Source organism: Schistocerca nitens, chromosome 6 (genome assembly GCF_023898315.1).
Source record: "Schistocerca nitens isolate TAMUIC-IGC-003100 chromosome 6, iqSchNite1.1, whole genome shotgun sequence".
NCBI lineage: Eukaryota > Metazoa > Arthropoda > Insecta > Orthoptera > Acrididae > Schistocerca > Schistocerca nitens.
The window spans coordinates 366,606,851-366,622,798 of NC_064619.1; the positions used below are offsets into that span (position 1 = coordinate 366,606,851).

General features: G+C 36.4%; 1 protein-coding gene across 1 annotated transcript in view; it reads right to left on the reverse strand.

Moving 5' to 3' along the window:
* The window catches only part of LOC126263364 (dynein axonemal heavy chain 10), a 1,742,213-nt gene that overhangs the window by 533,409 nt on the left and 1,192,856 nt on the right, over positions 1 to 15,948 (reverse strand). The window lies entirely within an intron of this gene.

A 15,948-nucleotide genomic window follows, 5' to 3' on the forward strand; every position in this document is an offset into this window, starting at 1 on the left:
ATATGGCAAATGGCCCGCTCAGCCAGAGAATAAGGAGCTGTTTGAATAAAGAAGCTGTGGCACTATCAGGTTTCATCTACTGGTAATAAATGCTACAGGAATTGGCACAATGCTGATTGAATGTCCCTCATGCTCCTTGTACCACCTTGTAGGTAGCAGTTGACCAGTTTAAACAACTAACAGCTAATCCTTGACTGGTGTTTAATTTAGTTAACAGTAGACAAAGACTGGGAAGTAATTTAGCCATATCTCCTTTAAAGGACGAATCCAAGTTTTCATGTAAATCAAATTACAGAAATCATGGGTATTCTGACTCTGAATATGGATTTACAGAATAGTTGGACAAGATATCAACCATATTCATATATACATTCATATAAATCATTTGGGTGTCCACTGATTAGAAAACAATGTGCATTCTAACAAAATGCAGCAGTTATATCTGAACATATGCTGAACACTGATAGCCATGGACGTTGTTTTTAAAATTTGTAACATCACAGCTATTTGCATGGCTGCAGAGTTTTGCGTAAGTTCTATTCCATTAGATCAAGCTGTATTGGAGGTTGACAATGAAACATCCAGCCCCGGCCGTTGTGTAGTTGGCTGCTCACGTCATAATGCCATCTGTTGTGGTGTGCAGACCATGAGAACTGCTTTGTGTGGAGCGTACTAAGATCACTTATTCATATCACCTAAGAAACTAAATAACTATGATAAATATAATCTGTTTGTTTTCAAATTTGGTATAGGAACTATTATAATTTAGATGAACAGTGTGTAAAGTTTTCAAGTGGATAACTTTAATAGTTTTGAAAATATAAAAAACCTATTAAAAAAGTACTTAACCGACACCTAGCAAAGTAAATTCAGATAGGAATCATGACAGTTTAAGTTTCTTTGTCATTTGAAAATACTAAACGCATTCACAGCTATTTTTAAAGAATTTTAATTCTAAACTTTTAATAGTTTTGCTCTCGTAAGGAAATTAATAGTTTAAAACTTGATATTTATATTTTGTGTTCGGGTGGGAGTAGATGAGAGTGAATGTGAGTGTGTATGTGGGGACATACATCAAGTTTCAATTTTATAATGTATTACACCATCCATATATAGCAAGTGTTACATAATCAGGACGTCCTGAAAATGGTGAATCCCCCCTAACTGGTGGATGACGTATGTCTAGGAGTGTCTGCTTTTGTAATAAGGCAGCCAGAAAGATAATAAGAGGATATTTAGTTCTAAAGTATATTTAAAGCATAGTTTTATTTTGATTTTCATTTTGTTTGGTTTTGTGGAACATTTTGTGAAATTTTGCAATATGAAATGACGTAGGTGCATCTGCGAATGCTGATTGGAGTAAAGCGGTTTGCGTGCGAAATTGATCATGAAAGGTTAATCTGATTGGATGATCATTTTGATCAACCAATGAGAGAAAAGTCTTTCCTGTGTAATCAAATGACTTATATGCCCTGTGAGCGACGGCATTCAGTCAGCCGAGGAGTCGCTGTCGGACAAGAAGGTAATGTTAAATGTGCCCGAAAAATTATCTGTAAGATGAAGAAAGGATGGTTAAATCACACTCATATTATATCGCCGTGCTAGCAGATGCAATTACGGACATTTCGGTGAATTTTGAGGGGTTTTGGAATGTTGGTTGGAGAATAAACCATGTGTGAAACTATTGGTCTTTGTGAATATTCTGCATGATGTGTTCCGTACAGAACATTTTGGAGAGCATCTTCTTTTGAAGAATCCACTGAAAAGGACTGAATGTGAACTCACTTTGTAACAGTGTGCTGCCTGTGTGAATCTCGTAATATTTTGGGTTGGACTAAGCATATTTCTGACTGTCTTACATGTGATATAAGCTGCACAAACTGGTAGTAGATGTACTACCAACATAAATGTGGGCCTAGTGACACAATAAATGAAAAGGAGTGTAATAAAACATCAGCATCTACAAACAAATATTTTCAATGAAGGGAGTAAGCACCCACTATGCCCGTTATTAATAGAGATTTACAGGTTTGTCTTGTTACTGGAGTTTCTCGGACTTTGTAATCGGAAGTATGGGATGGTTGTTTTCTTCAACGCTGTTTTTCTCATCATCTACATAGTACCTACGAATGCAGAGCAATGGGTGGTGAATGGACAATATACTGACGTAGGTCGACATCAATAATTGAAACGTGACGCAGCGCATCAACCCCGCCCCGCTGCAAATTGACCTTTGTGATGGCTAAAACAAACAAAATTCTGGCTTTGAGCATGTAATCAGTGGATGAATAACATCAATAAATAAGTAACAATAGTATATGGATGGGTAGTATGAGGGAGCAAGTACAAATACAGAAAAATTTTTAAAAAAATCAACATGCAAGATGGATGAGGAAAGTAAGCAGTTGAATGTGGTGATGGACATGTTGAGAGGGAAAAGAGGGGGAAAAAAGCTACAACAAATATTTGATGAAATAAATGAAGTAGCACAGTAAAGAGGAATGACTACCCTCACGGATGAGCTGGTTCATGTTCAGGGCGTGTTTAGTACAAAATGGAAGTAATCATTCTGAAAGGGGTAGGTTCAAAAATAGTAATAGAAATGAATTGTTTTGGTTAGTGTTAAAAAAAGAACACAAGTTGTAGGTCAACTGAAATCAGAACTGTTGGTTCAACCAATTCAATACATTTGGCAGATAAATGGCCAAATGGAATTAGACAAGATTCTTCCCCAGCATAAAAACAGATCAAGATGATGGCAGAAATATCAACTTGAGGTTTGTAAGGCACTTAAACATCATCTCTCAGTTATTAAACAAGTAGGGCAGAACACTGTATGCTTCTATAGAAGGCATTTGGGGGAATATTATCTGAACCCTTAACAAATTTGGTTCAGTAAGTTACATAGAAGGAGAGGCCACACAGAGAGGAATACCGTTCATGGATGAATTTGTAACTTAACATTGGCTTACACTGCGTTTTCCTCTTGCAATGAACGGGTAACTATCAGGCTATGATAGCAACACTGATAACTCATGTTTAAGGAAAAAAGACAGCAAGATACTTCTGTTTTATAAGTACCGTAGGAAATAAATTAGGAACTCCATGAGTGGCAAACATTTAGGTCTGTGGAGGTAAATGTGAAGGATCTCTGCCATGAATTCAGATTTATTGTTGTCAATGCACTAGATAAGTTAGTCTCATAAAAACAGTCAGAGATGGAAAGGACGAGAACACTGGTTCATTAACAATATTGGAAAGATAAGAGCAGTATAGCAGATTCAAATGAAGTGGTATCCTTGTGACATACCAAAGCTGAACAACAGCAAATCAACTATAAGGACATATATACAAGAACTATTCAATGAAACTGAAAACAAGACCTCAGCTGCAGAGTTTTCTTCCTATGCAAAATCGGTTAATGGACCTAAGTCATCTGGCAAATGATTGTTAGTAATGATAAAATATTACATTCTCTGTTCTAAAACTGCTTCACTGAAGAAGATAACACATCTCCTATATTTTATGGATGTGGAAATGATAGGTAATGATCACAGTTTTGGACTGTTCAAACAACTTGCCTTAGGAACTGACCACTCTTAAAGCATCAGTTTACTAGAGGTTGCTGAACCAATAGAGCTATGTGAGTGGATAAACAAGTAGATCATTACAATCCTTAAGAACATGTGCTCCTGTATGATGACTGTTATGGAAACTTAATGACTCCTACGTGGAAAGCACTGGCAATACGAAACACAGCTTTTTCTGTTCTTTCAGTAGCTACGGGAGTTTGATGTTTTTGCTGCTGCACTCTTTTATTCTGTTTTGTGCTATATGCAGTAATATTAACAGTGGTTAAGATAACACTGCTGATAGAGATACCTGTTATTAGTCTGCACCTAAATCTGCACACTGCAAATCACTATGGATTGCATGCTTTTCCATGCACATATTGAATGCAGGAAGAATGACTGCTTTTATGAATCTTTGTGCACTGTGATTAGTCAAATATTGTCTTTATACTCCACAGAGGAGCAGTACACATGGGGCTGTAGTATATGCCTAGATTCCTCACTTAATACTGGACCTTGAAACTTTGAAAGTAGAGATAGTTACTATCTACATCTACATCTACATACATACTCCGCAATCCAAAATATGGTGCATGGCGGAGGGTACCTCATACCACAACTAGCATCTTCTCTCCCTGTTCCACTCCCAAACAGAATGAGGGAAAAATGACTGCCTATTATGCCTCTCTACAAGCCCTAATCTCTCTTGTCTTATCTTTGTGGTCTTTCCGCGAAATGTAAGTTGGCGGCAGTAAAATTGTAGTGCAGTCAGCCTCAAATGCTGGTTCTCTAAATTTCCTCAGTAGCAATTCATGAAAAGAACGACTCCTTTCCTCTAGAGACTTCCACCGGAGTTCCTGAAGCATTTCAGTAACACTCACGTGATGATCAAACCTACCAGTAACAAATCTAGCAGCCCGCCTCTGAATTGCTTCTATGTCCTCCCTCAATCCCACCTGATAGGGATCCCAAACGCTCAAGCAGTACTCAAGAATAGGTTGTATTAGTGTTTTATAAGCGGTCTCCTTTACAGATGAACCACATCTTCCCAAAATTCTACCAATGAACCGAAGACGACTATCTGCCTTCCCCACAACTGCCATTACCTGCTTGTTCCACTTCGTATCGCTTTGCAATGTTATGCCCAAATATTTAATTGACGTGACTGTATCAAGCGCTACACTACTAATGGAGTATTCAAACATTACGGGATTCTTTTTCCTATTCATCTGCATTAATTTACATTTATCTATATTTAGAGTTAGCTGCCATTCTTTACACCAATCACAAATCCTGTCCAAGTCATCTTGTATCCTCCTACAGTCACTCAACGATGACACCTTCCCGTACACCACAGCATCATCAGCAAACAGCCGCACATTGCTATCCACCCTATCCAAAAGATCATTTATGTAGATAGAAAACAACAGCGGACCTACCACATCTATCTACAAGCATATGCCCATTCAAGCTTTACATTTCTGTGCCACTCCAGTAACAAGCATTACTTTGTACAGTTCCCTGCAATTGACAGAGTCTGCTTTGAACACAAGCTTCTACACCTTCTCACATGTTCCCAGCATCTCTGTCACTACTCTGGGCTAGTCTTCCCCACTCTTCTGAAGGCTTTCTTCCACACCTTTTAGTCACTTGTATCTTGGCCTTCTCCTTGGTTCCTTACTTGTGATCCTCATCTCATGCATCTTCTTAGGCATGCTCACCTCATTCACTCTCTTCCCATATCATACAATTTTAATCTCTTTAGCGCAGTCGACACATGTAGTCTCTCTAACTCTTTTTCATTTTGCATTTTGTTACTGCTATCTGACATCCCAAAATCTTTATTTCCCTTGCTTGCATATTACTTTTTTCCTTTTCAAGTTTCTGTGGAGTGCAATAAAATAAAATAGGTATGTAATACATTTGGTATATCACTTCTTACATTTCAAATGGACTTGTTTGTTCTATATCATTTCTCTCATTCTTCTCGTAAAACATTTGTCTTACACATTGATTTATCTCTTTGTCATTCCAACTACTTTGCAAGTTAAAATTAATGGATACATTCATGTAATGGGGTAAAGAACTAAATACTGTAGAATATCATAAATGTATTATGCTGTAACCTGTGTTATAAATATACTAAGCTGCAGAAAATTGTTATTCCATAATCAAAATGTCAAGGCTTATTTGTAATTATACAACATGTATCACTTTAAATACATCAGATGGCTAAACAACAACAACAATAATAATAGTAATAATAATAACAATCCCTGTGGAGGCCCGGGAAAAAATAGGCCTCCGGTATGTTCTGCCAGTCGTAAAAGACGACGAAAAGAACAAACCACTAATAGGGCTAACCCCCCTTTTAGTGTGATTAGTTGGTTCAGGACAGAACTAAAGAAGCCTCGGACTAGCGCCGTCATGGTCGGGGATGATGCTTGAACCCTATGCCTGCCCACAATGGTAACGACACTGCTAGCCAACTGGAAAATGATTTAAATCCAAATAGAGGTGTTTTGCAGGATATGCTTCCTGCAACCACCCTAGAAGGAAAACAAAGACAGAGGATGAGATGGTCAGATGAAGTTAATCGACACCTCATGTTCTGTTATTACCAAGCAACAAACCTAGGAACCAACACAACTGGATACAGATCACAAGTATACACAACATTTATTACCAGATACCCAGAATTAAAATTTTTAACAGAACAACGACTAGCTGATCAGATCCGTGTAATAATCAAAAATAACAGGATACCCCAGTCAGAATTAGAAAACATCATACAACAAGTACAACAAATACTGGAACAAAATAATGTGCAATCAGAAGAAGAAGAAAATACAGTAATGGACTCAAACATCCCAGAGCACCAATTAAACAATCAGAGGAAAATGAAATCTTAAGACAGCCACCAGAACAAGCACAAATAGAACACGAACTGACACAGATGTTAGATATAGGAGAAAAATTTCAGCTAACATATATAGAATACAAAGACACAAATACAGACATTAGACCATTCTTGCATAGACCATCAAATAACCCACAAGTCGAAACAACAATAAAAACTATCAACACAATCATACACAACAAAATAAATGAAAACACAACTATGGAAGAGTTACAACTACTGGTTTATATAGGAGCACTCACTACACTAAATATACACACTAGGCAGAGATGAGAACCAACCAACACACAGAAGAAACCCACAAAACCAGCATGGCAACACAGGCTACAGATCAGAATAGAAAAACTGAGAAAAGACATCGGACAGCTAACACAATTTATAAGAAATGAAATCTCGGAAAAAAAACGAAAAAGGTTATGTAAAATCTCACAACAAGAAGCGACAGAGCAATTAGACGAAAAGAAGCAGAAATTACAAGCATTAGCCAAACGACTCAGAAGATACAAAAAAAGTGAAAATAGAAGGAAACAAAACCAAACATTCAACACAAACCAAAAGAAATTTTACCAGACAATAGATAACACACACATTAAAATAAACAATCCACCAAACATAACAGACATGGAACACTTCTGGAGCAACATATGGTCAAACCCGGTACAACATAACAGGCATGCACGGTGGATACAAGCAGAAACAGACACATACAAGATGATACCACAAATGCCTGAAGTGATAATTTTGCAACATGAAGTCACCCAAGCAATTAATTCTACTCACAATTGGAAAGCCCCTGGAAATGATAAAATAGCAAATTTATGGTTAAAGAAGTTCACCTCAACACATTCACATCTAACTAAATTATTTAACAGTTACATTGCAGACCCATACACATTCCCTGATACACTTACACAAAGAATAACTTATCTGAAACCTAAAGATCAAGCAGACACAGCAAACCCAGCTAAATATCGCCCCGTACCATGCCTACCAACAATATACAAAATATTAACTTCAGTCATTAAACAGAAATTAATGACACATACAACACAGAACAAAATTATAAATGAAGAACAAAAAGGCTGTTGCAAAGGAGCACGAGGATGTAAAGAGCAACTGATAATAGATGCAGAGGTGACATATCAAGCTAAAACTAAACAAAGGTCGCTACACTATGCATACATTGATTACCAAAAAGCTTTTGATAGTGTACCCCACTCATGGTTACTACAAATATTGGAAATATACAAAGTAGATCCTAAATTGATACAGTTCCTAAACATAGTAATGAAAAATTGGAAAACCACACTTAATATCCAAACAAATTCAAATAATATCACATCACAGCCAATACAGATTAAGCGTGGAATATACCAAGGAGACTCATTAAGTCCTTTCTGGTTCTGCCTTGCTCTGAACCCACTATCCAACATGCTAAATAATACAAATTATGGATACAATATTACTGGAACATACCCACACAAAATCACACATTTGCTATACATAGATGATCTAAAACTACTGGCAGCAACAAATCAACAACTCAACCAATTACTAAAGATAACAGAAGTATTCAGCAATGATATAAGTATGGCTTTTGGAACAGACAAATGTAAGAAAAATAGCATAGTCAAGGGAAAACACACTAAACAAGAAGATTACATATTGGATAACCACAGCGACTGCATAGAAGCGATGGAAAAAACGGATGCCTATAAATATCTAGGATACAGACAAAAAATAGGAATAGATAATACAAATATTAAAGAAGAACTAAAAGAAAAATATAGACAAAGACTAACAAAAATACTGAAAACAGAATTGACAGCAAGAAACAAGACAAAAGCTATAAATACTTATGCCATACCAATATTGACCTACTCATTTGGAGTAGTGAAATGGAGTAACACAGACCTAGAAGCACTCAATACACTCACACGATCACAATGCCACAAATATAGAATACATCACATACATTCAGCAACAGAATGATTCACATTAAGCATAAAGGAAGGAGGAAGGGGATTTATCGACATAAAAAACCTACATTATGGACAGGTAGACAATTTAAGAAAATTCTTTCTAGAACGAGCAGAAACTACCAAAATACACAAGGCAATCACTCATATAAATACATCGGCTACACCACTGCAATTTCATAACCACTTCTACAACCCTTTAGATCACATAACATCAACAGATACGAAGAAAGTAAATTGGAAAAAGAAAACACTACATGGCAAGCACCCGTATCATCTAACACAGCCACACATCGACCAAGATGCATCCAACACATGGCTAAGAAAAGGCAATATATACAGTGAGACAGAAGGATTCATGATTGCAATACAGGATCAAACAATAAACACCAGGTATTAAAGCAAGCATATTATTAAAGATCCCAATACCACAACAGATAAATGCATACTTTGCAAACAACAAATAGAAACAGTAGATCACATCACAAGCGGATGTACAATACTAGCAAATACGGAATACCCCAGAAGACATGACAATGTAGCAAAAATAATACATCAACAACTTGCCATACAACATAAACTAATAAAACAACACGTTCCCACATACAAGTATGCACCACAAAATGTACTGGAGAATGATGAATACAAATTATACTGGAACAGAACCATTATAACAGATAAAACAACAGCACATAACAAACCTGACATCATACTCACCAATAAAAAGAAGAAATTAACACAACTAATCGAAATATCCATACCCAACACAACAAATATACAAAAGAAAACAGGAGAAAAAATTGAAAAATACATCCAACTGGCTGAGGAAGTCAAAGACATGTGGCATCAGGATAAAGTTGACATCATACCAATTATACTATCAACTACAGGAGTCATACCACACAATATCCACCAGTACATCAAAGCAATACAGCTACATCCAAACGTATATATACAACTACAGAAATCCGTAATTATTGATACATGTTCAATTACCCGAAAGTTCCTAAATGCAATATAACACATACCGTACAGTTAATAGGAAGTGACGCTTGATCAAGGTCCGCGTCACTTTCCATTCTTAACCAGACTTAACGTCTGAGAAAGTAAAGAAATAATAATAATAATATACTGCCCAGCTGATATAATCAAGTGAGTCAAATGTACCTGTTACCATTTGTGCCATTCTTCTTTGTATATATTCAATATCTCCTGTTAGTCCTATTTGGTATGGCTCCTACACACTTGAGCAATATTTTAGGATGTCACATAAGTGATTTGTAAGCAAACTCTTTGTGTAGTGTGATTGCATTTTCCTATTATTCAACTAATAAACCAAATTCTACTATCTGATTTACATATGACTAAGATTATGTGATCATTCCATTTCATATTCCTACAAACTACACACCCAGGCATTTGTATAAGTGGACTGATTCCAACTGTGAATAACTGATAATGTAATGATAGGATACCATGTTTGTCGTTTTTTTATGAAGTGCTCAATTTTACATTTCTGAACATTTAAAGTGAGTTGGCAATCTTTACACCACTTTGAAATCTTATCAATAACTGACTCAATATTAGTCAAGTTTTTCTCTGACAGTACTTCACTATAGACTATAGTCTGCAAAAGCTCTGAGGTTACTATTAATATTGTCTGGTAGATTATTAATATGCAACATGAACAGTAAGGATCACAATATACTTCTCTGTGGGATAATTGCAGTTCTTTCTATATGTATCAATCATGCTTCATTCAAACCAACATGCTGAAATCTCTGTACCAAGCAAACCTCAGTCCACATGTAGATTTTGTGTCATACCTCATATTATCATACTTTTGTTAGTAAGTGTTGGTGTGGTTTTGGATTGATTCTTTTGGGAAGTCAAGATATACTGCAGCAACCTGGTTTCATTGATGTATGTCCTATGAAAAAAGGGAAAGTTTGGTTCGGTGTGACTGATGTGTTGTGAATGACCCATACTGGTTGGCATGGAAGAGATCATACTGTTCAAGATAAATCATTATGTTAGAGCTCACAATGTTTTCTAAGATTCTATAAAGATGTGTGCCACTGAAACTTGATGGTAGTTTTGTGGGTCACTCTGACTACTCATCTTATAGGTCAATGGGACCTATGTTTTATTCTGACTGGCTTTCAGGATATGTGCAATATATTGTGGGTGCAAAAGAAGCTATGTCACTGGCAAATTCTGTATACAATCTGACAACATTACAGGGGGCCTTATTCAGTTTTTTTTGATGTCACTGCTTCTCAGTGATACCTACACTGGTACATATGACAGGACTTCAAAAAGTAAGGTTACACATTATTATGGTAGGCCAACTAACGTTTAATGAATGTTGTACTATACCTCAAAAGGACACAGCTAGATGATTGTATTTTTTAATGTAGTCATCAAGCCTCTGTAAACAATGGTCAGAATGTTTTATCAGTTGTTCAGTTCCTTGAGGGCTGAAACACACTCCATTGTCATGGAGCCATTCAAGAATAATTGTGTGAATGTTCTCATCACTGGAAAATCTCTTTCCCCAAGATGTTCTTTCAGCTTGCTGAATAGATGGAAATTGCACAGTGCATAATCTGGATCCTATGGCGAATCAGGGTCACTCACATCTGTACTCTCTTGGTGAAAAGAACCATTTCATGATGACTGGACATAACACTGCATTTGGTCCACATACCACCAGGATTTCATGCTGAATCTGTGTGAAATTTCGATGTTTTATCCACAAGAATCATTCTGTTCCATGTACTTCAATTTTGGAATATGTTTCTAATATCCGCACAATTTCACTTCCACACTGTGATGTACCCGTTCCTTTGTAAGGGTACAACTTAAAACAGTGTTGAGCATCTCTACTTTTGCTTTGATAGCCTCAGTTTCATTTTCTCTGTCATACGTGAGTGTCTGAATACTAATTAGGTGCCACTGAGTTCTTAACATACAATCATAATTTTTTTGGGTAGTATGAGAGATTCTACTATGGTAGTTGGTGTCCTGTGTCAAGGAGAAGCAGACACAAAATGATAGGGGTCTATTAATCACTGGCACTTCAAACATATGGAGAATAATGGTAGCCTTAGGGAAATGGCAAAAAGGGATGCCTCAATCAACATGATGAAGAGAATGTTCCAGCAGCCACTAAGGGAATAGGGTGCAATAAACTGCAGACTGTGACTCACACTGGGAAAAATGATACCAATTCACTGGGCTCCAAGCTCACACATGAATCATTCCAGTGACTGGCAGAGAATGTTGAGAATATTAGTTTCAATAAAGCTCACAATCTGCCATATTGTCCCCAGAACAGATTGTGGCCTCCTTGGTCTCCGATGAGAGGAAGCCTTAAAACAGAAACTGTGAAGAATCTGTTACAAGCTAGGACACAAATTCCTATACTTGTGCCATAGAGTTGAGAACTGTACAGTTCTCCTAAAAGGGTCAGTTGTGCACTACACATCAGAGGCTGCTAACTAGGAGACCCAGAAGCATAATTGTAAGATCTAATGAAATGTCCCTCGCAGGTGAGAGAGTTAAAACCCCAGTGGTTAACCGCCAAAGTGGTCACAGAGTTTCAAGAATTCATAAATAGCAGTGAAGCTCACATAACACTACACAAAGAAAGCTGGTGAAAACCTTAAACTGATAGAGTGAGTTTTTGGGAGAGGTGAATAATAGAAGGATAATATAATGAGAAATTGAGGTGGTGTATTTGTTGCAGTAGACATGAAATTCTAATTAACAGATGCAGAAATTGAACCTGCATGCAGAATTGTTTCAGCAGGTCTCAGTATGACGGGTGGGAGACCAATTATAACTGGGTCCTTCTTTGGACCACCAGAGTCCCCTTCTAATGTAACTGAAAACCTTAGAGAAAACCTGAGAGCGCTAATTCCCTCAGCATACTATTACACCAAAGGAGACTTTAATCATTGAAAAATCAAATGGGATAGTTACAGTTTTGTTTGTGACGGGCCTGACAAAACATCCTACAGAACATGTATCAATGTCTTGTTTGAAAACCACTCATGATAGAAATGTACTTTGTCTAATGTTGACAAACAGACCTGACCTCTTGGAGAATGTCCACAATGAAACTGGTATCAGTGACCCTGTAATGAAAATTATTATGAAAGTACAAAGGGCAAATAAAACAAGTAGAAAGTTTTACATTTTCAGTAAACTACGTAAGAATGTAGTATTGTCATACTTCAATGAACAACCTAAAACATTTGGATCAAGATAGCAGTCTGTTGAGGAACTATGACTCAAGTTTAAAAGAATAGTTGACCATTCACTGGGTACATAGATATCTAGCAGAACAGTACAGGATGAGAGGGGCCATCTATGGTACACAGTCACTGTAATGAAACTTCTAAAGAAACAGAGACTACTGCATAATACATCTAAAACAAAGTGTAGGGCTATAGACAGAGAGATGCTGAATGAAACATGTTTGGCCATTGACAGGATTATGCATGAAGCCTTCAAATACTGTCATAACACAAAATTATGAAAAGACCTTCACTAAATCCAAAGAAATTTGGGTTGTATCTCCAGCTTGTTAGTGACACCAAATTTAGTGTCCAGACATTCCTGGAGACAGAATCAGTTGCCACATGGAGAACAAGGAGTTGAACTACTCATTGCTATAATCAAATTCTCAGGCACCATCCTTTGTTATCATATGATGCTATAGAATATGGTGGATCCTCTTTGGAGGAGTCTGTTATTCCTATGAAAATTTAAGCCAATGTGTTGGTTTTGTCCCCTAAGCTTTTTAGGAGTCAGTCAACTATCATTACATTCATAACATAGTACCTCTTATCAGACCCTGGATGTCTTGTTATTACTTCCCATTGGACTTAATGCTGAAAGTCTAACATCATGAATTTTCTGGGATCTCAGTAAATCACTTTATTTTGCAGACCATGTACTAGTACCACATAAAATGCTAAGTTATGGGATTAAGAGCACATGGAATGATTGCTTCAGATTCTGTCTACAAGACAGAAAATGGGGAACTGTACAATCAGTCAATATATTGTCAAACAAGATATTCCACAGGGGATAACACTCCATTAACTTCTCTTTACAATTTTTATTAATAAATTCCAATGCTGCATTAAATTGATGATACTCTTTGTTAATCAATCAATAGAGGAACTAAGAAAATCTTTAAAAATCCATCCATCAAGCAGTGACAGGAGAAAACATATACAAAAGTTAAGGAAATGTGCAAGCTTTTGGAGCCAGTGGCTGTTTCTTCTGGCATAAAGGTTATAGAGGAAGGAAGAAGGATGAAGGAAAAGGACTGGCAAAGTTTAGGAAATGGGAAGAGTTATAAAAGTCACCCACAGCCCTGGGTCAGGGAGACTTAACAGATGGACTGAGTCTGGTATGTTTCTCCTGACACAAGGATGTTGGCAACTTTTCCATTACTCTCCCCACTTCTAAACCTCACCAATTCTTTTCCTTCACACCTGTGCCTTCCCTTTCAGCCCTTCAGGAAGCAGGCATTGGCTCCAAAAACGTGCACATTTCCTTAATTTTATACATATTTTCTCCTGCTGCCACCTGGTGAGTAGTTTTTCTTTTTGTCTATCCAGTTATTTTACAGTTCCAAACTCGATTACTTTTGTTGAACTAGGAAAAATGTTTCCAGAAACCATCCACAGCATGGTCAATTGGCTTAACACTAATAAAAAATTACTGAATAAAAGTAAAGACAAGACTGTGTACATAAATTTTATGTGACAATCAGCATCTAAATTTGATTATTTAGTCACTGATAATGCCCTCATTACTCATGAAAAAGTAACAGCTTTTTTGGCACATGGGTAGATGACACCTTATAATGGGATACAAACAAGGAAAAACTATTGAGAAAACTGAGTAACTTTGACCTTTCACTGCCCTCAACAAAGCATGTGTCATTGTAACACCGAAAACAGTGTACTTTATGTGTGCATAGTCATCATGCTTCTCATGCAACATCCTTTTCTGAAGTATAAAACAAAGAGAAATAGTTCTCACACAGAAAAGAATTTGTAAAACAATGAAGCAAGTTGCACTATTCTCTATTACAAAAAGTCTGTTCCATGAACTATATTCATTACCAGTACCATGTTTGTATATTCTTGGAACTCTTGCTGTTAGTTTCATTCATGGTGAAAGCAGCTGTTTACAAAGAACAATGACATGCACCAACACCAAAGCCATTGTTAAATAATAACTTAACACCAAAACAGCACTTGCATAAGGTTCATGGTAGTGTGAAATATGCAAGAGTACTTACATACTATAAATTATCTGGCAATCTAAAGAAAACTTACAACTGGTTCAGAGACTGACTATGCCAGAAACACTGCACCTATGCTGTCAAACATTACACGAAAGCCCACTTAGTTTAAGTAATATATAACAGTCTATAAGTCATTATAATTTCATTGGTACAGATTAAAAGTAATTAATAAATTAACATCATGAATATTTCCATTTTTAGGGTTTCATACCTCAATTGTCAAAATTGGAACTGTTATACAATCACTTCAGTGCCCATCTACCCATGTTTCTGTCTGTTTGTTCAACTGTTAAAAACCCATTTTCTCTGGAACAGGCAGTCATATAAAGTTGAAATTTATTCCACCTACTACGGTCTGTAGTCCCTTGGTGGTATAAAAAACAAATGGTTCTAAGTCAATGCAGTCAAAAGATATGGCCATTTATATAACATATTTTGATACTTGCAAACTCATGCCTCAAAAGCTCTACTGTACTTTTTGTTGGCCTGGAATCATTAAATTTGGCATGAAGCAAGGTTTCACAGTAAAAGTAAAAGAAAAAAATCAGGAAATTGTTAATTTGTAATTATATTACAAAATAATATTTCTTTTGTCATTTGTTATCCAACTTTGAACTTAAAATTAAAACACTCCTGGAAATCTTGGAATTCCAAAGACAAATATCTTGCCCATATCAGCGTCAATAACAGGCAAAGATCATCAAGATTCTTAATGCTCCTGATGAATGAACTGTCTATGTACATAATTATAATGTACATATAATAATAAATTTATACAGACTCCTCAGAGCACAAATATTACTCATACCTGACTATTGTTTGCATTTTGTGTGACTTGACACTAATGCATGCAATTACAATTATCAGTTTTAGCGATCCCAAGTATGTAATACTTTTTTCATGTCCTACCTCAGCATGTGGAAAGAGACAAAACTGATTTATGTGACAAATAAATAAATAAGAAGAAAAAATATTGGTAGAGTTCTTTTGGTGTTTCAAAAACTTAAACAACAATCCCTCCTTCCTCTCACTAAGCAAGGAGTTGCAGTGTTTAAACTACTTAACTTGCACTAGGAAAATTAAGATTCAAATCCTGCCTCACTACCTAGAATTTCTATGGTTTCTCTAAACTGATATAGGTGA